This window comes from Lepisosteus platostomus, chromosome 18 (assembly GCF_059453375.1).
Source record: "Lepisosteus platostomus isolate fLepPlt1 chromosome 18, fLepPlt1.hap1, whole genome shotgun sequence".
Lineage (NCBI taxonomy): Eukaryota > Metazoa > Chordata > Actinopteri > Semionotiformes > Lepisosteidae > Lepisosteus > Lepisosteus platostomus.
In genome coordinates this window covers 1,160,785-1,167,127 of record NC_142628.1, presented here as the reverse complement: position 1 = coordinate 1,167,127, position 6,343 = coordinate 1,160,785, and positions in this window count along the sequence as shown.

Below are 6,343 nucleotides of genomic sequence, written 5' to 3'. Positions count from 1 at the left end.
AGAGCAGTAGAGGAAATGAGTGCTTCCAAAACACTAACATGCCAAAGCGAGTTTTAAGATGGACCCAAGAAAAACAGACCATTCGTCCTTGATATGCACGGCAAAATTACACGCCCTCCCATGAGGCATGTAATCACTCTCCTTCCCCATCTGCCACAGACCCAGTGCTTGAGAGATACTCCCATGGAGTTAAACCACTGAAGGCAGTGGAGAAGCGTGTTCGGCTCTGGCTTGGAGGACGGCTGGGGTCATACAATGTGTTCGGTTCTGCTAAAAGGAGAGAAATTATATGGACTGTGTTAAACGTAATGGTCTGAAAATCGGTTTGATAGAAAAGGATAAATATGAACAGAGCTGGCCGAAAGTCACAGCCTGTCCGCGATCACACTTGAGCTAATGGGATGATGCCACCCAAAAAGTAATTACTGCACCGAACCTGGTGTTTTACCGTCGTTTCTGTTCTGCAAGATGAGAGAGGAGTGCGATTAATGGAGACAGGTTCGGATAACTGTTGGAGCGAACGGTTTGATCATCCCTGTTGTTTGATGCCTCTGCTTGTGCTGTGCAGACCAAGCTCTGAGTCCAACTGGAAATCCATCTTGGTGGTCAAGAAATACAAACGCTTCCGATTGACCCCTGTCGTCCAAGGAGCAGTCATTAACATAAATAGCCCATCTCCCCTTGCTCACCAGATCTGAGAAGCTTGCACGGACATCAATGATCTGAATGAATCACTTGTGACGATATGAATGATTGCGCGAGTTTCTCAAGAAAATCCCTCCTACAGTGGCAGCTGTCCTGTCCCTGCCCCCTCAAAACGTGTTCTGCTAATGATGGGACTGAGTTGCCCAAACGAGTTAGCACTGAGCAGGGAGTCCTACCCCATACCCAGTTAGTCTGTACGTCTTGCTGCAATTCAGCCAGATCCATTCTGTTATATATTATCCTCTTGATGAGACAAGACTTTAGTATTCAGCTCAACAGTGCTTTTTTCAGTTTATGTAATGTTTGTGAAGACTGATGCAAGCTTGCAGAATAGCCAATATCCAACAGCATGTTTACCGAGACCTTTAAGGAGATATGATTCAATAACGACTCCCAAGAAAATCTTTGAGCAAACTTAATTTGTTCAAGCACTTCAGTTGCTGGAAATTTAATAAACGTGTGGTATCTAAAACAGATGAATAAGCACAATATGAGTTTTCTAAAGATCTTGTAAAAACTACACCTGGCACCCGGATAGTAATTTCTGTTCTGATAACACTAATACCAAATCAGACATGTCAGAGATGTGTAAGCACTGTGATCTTCTTTCTGATCAGTGTCGGAAGATTGTGCAGCAGCGTTAATGGCTTTATTGCAGTTTTTGAATCGATCGTTGTCTAAGGACTTTGTTGCAGAATTGCTGATTGAATAGAACATCTCTTATGGTAATGTTTCACTGGGCATTTATTTGTGGAAGTGATGCGGTTTGCAAAATGTTATGTTTTGAATTGCAGTAATTTTAAACAAGAAGGCATGTTGCTTCTGGGAAGTAAGTATTTAAATCGTCCTTAGTTGTTTGAACACTGTCAAAACATATTTTGAAAGGTTATATTTTTTAACATGAATACTGGTGCACAGGTTACACGTCAATAAAGAAGAATTGTTTCAAGTTGGGAAAGTTGCTCTGACCTCAAGTCAGGAATTTTGGAGGAGAGCTAAGCCCAAACATTGCAGTGTTTTCATTTTTAAAACTCACTCACTTTTCATTATCACTTACAAGTTGAGTACTGCGACATTCAACATGACGTTGTGAGTGTTCACAGTCGTGCTAGAATTAGTCTTTACCGGCAGTGAGAACTCAGAGCTTTGAAAAGTGCGCTGTATGTCTGGCACAAGGTCTTGCAGACCTGACTATTTATAGGAAGAAAATGATGTTCCAGGCATCGGCGTTGGAAGTTCGCGCAACGTCACATGCTCTTTCTCTTGAGCAACGAAAAGCAGTTCCAGCACACGTACTCGTAATATTTGGGAACGGCCTCTCATTTCGTAATTTGGTTCCAGTTCTCAGCGTTAGGCTGCTAAACAGCGTGCAACAGAGAATGTCGTCCTTAATTCATGTCCACCTTTTAGGATTTTCTTAAATACGGCTAATAATTCTGACTGTCACTTTGTGTTAGCCTTCGTAGTTGAGTGCATTATGATTGGTCATTTTAGTCGTCAATCTTTAGATTTGTTCGCAGCTAGCATGTCACAGGAAAACTCATTTGGCCGATTTTATCATGTGAATTCTCGCCAGTGGAAAGTTGAATTCCATGTCTCCTCCTTGAAGGGCGACGTGGTGGCGCCTCGCAGCGCTGGGGCCCTGGGGTGCCGTCTGCGTGGAGTCTGCATGTTCTCCCCGGGTTCGCCTGGGTTCTCTCCAGGTGCTTCACAGATATACTTGTAGGCTGATTGACTTCTGGAAAATGCTGTGTCCACGTGCTTATGGTGGACTGGCGTCCTGTCCAGGGTGTACCCTGCCTTGCACCCTGAATTAAAAGAAATGGATGTCTGGATCATCTCCTTGATTTTTTTGTGTAAATCACGACATTATTCGCCTCTGCTGCGAGGTCAGTTTGCGATCACTACTTTGCCAGAAACGTGCAACATTTTATCAATGTCTGTTTACGCTGCCTTGTTTAGAAACTCCTATTTCTGGACAAGTAGATTTTCGCATTTCTCGCAAGAAATGCCACAGAGACGTGATAACGGCAGTTTCTAAGGAAACTGTTTAGTTAATCGCCGAGCATCCCATGAGATAGTGCACTGAAATGAGACTCTGCATAAAATTAAACAAAAGAAAACCATCTGCCAGGACAAAGCTTAGGCATGTCTTAGGCAAAACAAAAAAAAATGCAGATCGCGCATTCCGCAGGAAAGCTAACCTTTAATTAGGACTGTGAGAACAGCGAGAGAGGCCGAAGCTTGGTTAATATTTTCTGAGGTTTTATCACTGCACTAGGCTTCAAGATAAGACAGATTCTCAGTCGGTGCCCCTCCCCTTCCCTATATGTCACTAAAAATAAAAAATAAAATGAATTAAGGCAATTTAACGGTAAATGACTACACGCGATAAGAGGAAGTAGGGTTCCTTTTCTTAAAAAACAGCAGAGTTACAGTATATACTGTAGCGTGTATATACTGTAGCGTGTCATGTACAGTGGTTACAAGGGGCTAAACCTAGCTACAGTACAATAGAGCCTGGTGACCTCTCACTAAATCCCGAAAAGGTTTTCCATCAACAACAGGAATAATAATAATAACCATCATCATCTACAGTATGACGAAGTTTCCTTGTTTCCATTCATCCATTTTATGTTAAACAGAAACAGTTCTTTAAAGTGGATTTGCGCAAAGTGGACTTTGTGGGTTCAGAGACCAGTGATTTCGTGCGTGGGATTTCTTTTTTTTGTTTGTTTGCTTGTTTGTTTAAGTGTGTCTATTCTTATCTTTAAAAAAACTGGAAAGTGGATTCTTCAGGTAGTGCAGAAAGCCGCGCAGGAGAGGGTGAGATGCGGTAGGGCCTGGCCCAGGTGATCCCACATTCCTGCATTCCTGGGTGGTGACTTTATAACACTTTTCCAGTAATACACTCTGGAGACAACAGGGCAACAGTGCTGAATTACGGTGGTGAAGAAAACGTAAAGACAAATTATTTTGCTAAAGACATACGCCCTTTGTATGATGTTACTTGGGATTCAGAGCGGGTACACTTGAGGCCATCAGAAATACCGTCACTACCCAAAGGAAAGTCAGTCATTGTAACTGCAGAGCAATTTTGTACTTATTGTCCGACTTGTCATGCTTCGCTAGAGTGTGTACATCAGGCTTACCGCAATTTAACATGGTGGCTTTTAATCACTTATGTACGTTTTCTAACAACACCTTAACCTGCTTTAATGTTGCAGCGCGATGCAATTTACCGTGCAATGCACTGCGCTTTTATACAGACTAGGAAAATTGAAGGGGAACTTTTGAAAACGGCGTTTAAATGCTTGTCTAGGCGATGTAAACATGGCATATTGGGCCTAAAGGGCAAATCAGGCAGGAGAGAGGCGCTCAGGGAATCGCCTTCTCGGGCAGATCTGATTTTCTCAGAAACAAAAGAGAGACAGAAGAAAACTACAGGCAGTGACGGGGAGATCCCATATTTTAGATTTCACGGTGGCCGACGCCTTCTACCAGTCAGTCACCCGTGTCTGCTGCAGCTTTCAGAAACGGGCTCGCTGTCTGTGTGCAGTCTGTGTTCCCCCAGGCGTGCGTGTGGGTGTCCCCGGAGAGCTCCGGTTTCCTCCCACAGTCCGAAGATGTGCTGGCAGGTTAATTGGCCGTGTGGAAACTGGCCCCAGTGTGAGTGCGTGTCTGCCCTGCGGTTAACAGGTGTCCCATGATTATGACGGTAATAATGATAATAATAAGGTGCGGGGTCGTGCATTGGGCAGTATTTGGGCTCCAGAGGTGGCAAAGGTAGTGGACCGATGTCAGGCGCTGTGGATGCTGAGGCCCAACGCGCCGCTTTGGCACCGACAACGCAAATATACTGTATGTATATATAAAGCAAAACCCCATATAATTTCCCGCAATGTTTTTGCTTTACTTGGCACCGTGCTTTTGAGAATGAATTTCCTGTTTTTGAAAGGCAGTGTGGACGTGTTTCAGTACCTGATGGTTAGTCTTTGTGAGTGCCATGGGGTTTTCGCTAAATGTGTAGGTAACACTAGCGCCGGGAGATACCGTACTTCCCCCGGCTTACTGTAATTTGCGGTGCCAGGAGTGACATTTGAAATTGCTTTCGTGGGCAGCCCTGTTATGTACGTCAATCACATCGCAGCGTCGAACTACTGTGTAAATTACCTAGCAAGTCTACAGGGCATGGCATATAAATGTTTTCCTGCGTCCCGGTGATTCCAATCATGATGAAATATAGCGGAAAGTAATTTTGTTTAATGGACTGGTTCGTGAAGAACATGCATCCTAAAGACAAACGTGTATTAACGCCAGCTTTTTACACAAACCGGACACAGGACTGCCTCCAGGAAAGAACTGTCTGCCACTCGGGCACAGATGCCTGTTTCCCTGCTGCCAGCAAATAAACGCCCCCTGGAGGATTTGAAAAACACTGCACCTCTGTGGTAATAATACCACATATCACCGCAGGCTTTCCTAAGCTCTCCTGAGAAGATTTAGGATCGCAGAAACGAACATCATCAATTTTTTTTTTCTGCAGGTAGCCTAATTAAAATGTGATGTTTTCTGCAAGTAAAACTACATCGTGTTTTCCATCCCTGGGAATGTTAATGTACTGCGATTTGGAAAATTACCTCATAACAAAATTAGCTTAATTGGGCAGTTTAACTTCGTGGTGGATAAACGAGGAACTAAAGGCGTTTATACGTTTTTTTTGCAATTACCTTAAACAAGGGTGATCAGGATTCCATTCCATTATTTTATATACAGTTTGTTTACCAATTTTAGCTAAATACTGTACAGTACCAGTAGCTAATGCATTTCAAAGAACAGATTTCGCTTGGTCAGTCCTTGTAAATTCAATTTAAAGGATGTAGTACAAATAATTTTAATACTTTTTATTTATAAAAGAATCTTCTAGACACAGTTATTTGCAATAAATACTTAATAATAGACTTGTAGAATACAAAATGCTGCACTTCTGTAATCACAGAAAATAATTACATAAACTAAGAACCGTTTTTGGAGATGATTGGGAACAACAAGGCATCTTAAGAAGGAGACAGCTTAAAAACTTAGGATGATGTTTTTTAAATATCCAAACTATACATTACAAGCAAGAAATGTATAAAAGTTGTTACCGCAAGATCAACCAGTAGAATACATTTATCTATTCATAAAACCATTGTCTTGATTATTGATCGTTTGCTATCCAAAGGTTGTAATCAAATTGAAATTTTGCTTCACATGACAGATGACATAAAAAATTTCCATTTGTGGTTGCATCATCCAGGTGCAGGAATTTGTCAATAAAAGTCCTAAATATCTTGTGGTTTTGCACACTTTTGCCAGGCTAAGTGTCTTTCATGGAAAATTACAACAATCTCCTACTATTCTATTCACCTGGGGTCCAACATAGACTAATAGGATTGTAGACTCTACAGGGAGAAGATGTGCCAAAAGACCTTCTCTAATCAGTCATTCCTTTCTGTGCTGTAAATAACTGACCAAGGTATTTTCTTTACGGACCTCCAAAGAGATATAAGGAGACCTACATCTGATTTTCTGTCACAGAGCCCTTCAGGCCACAAATAAACAGAGTTGCTCACAAGGTAGCACAGTAGATTTACAT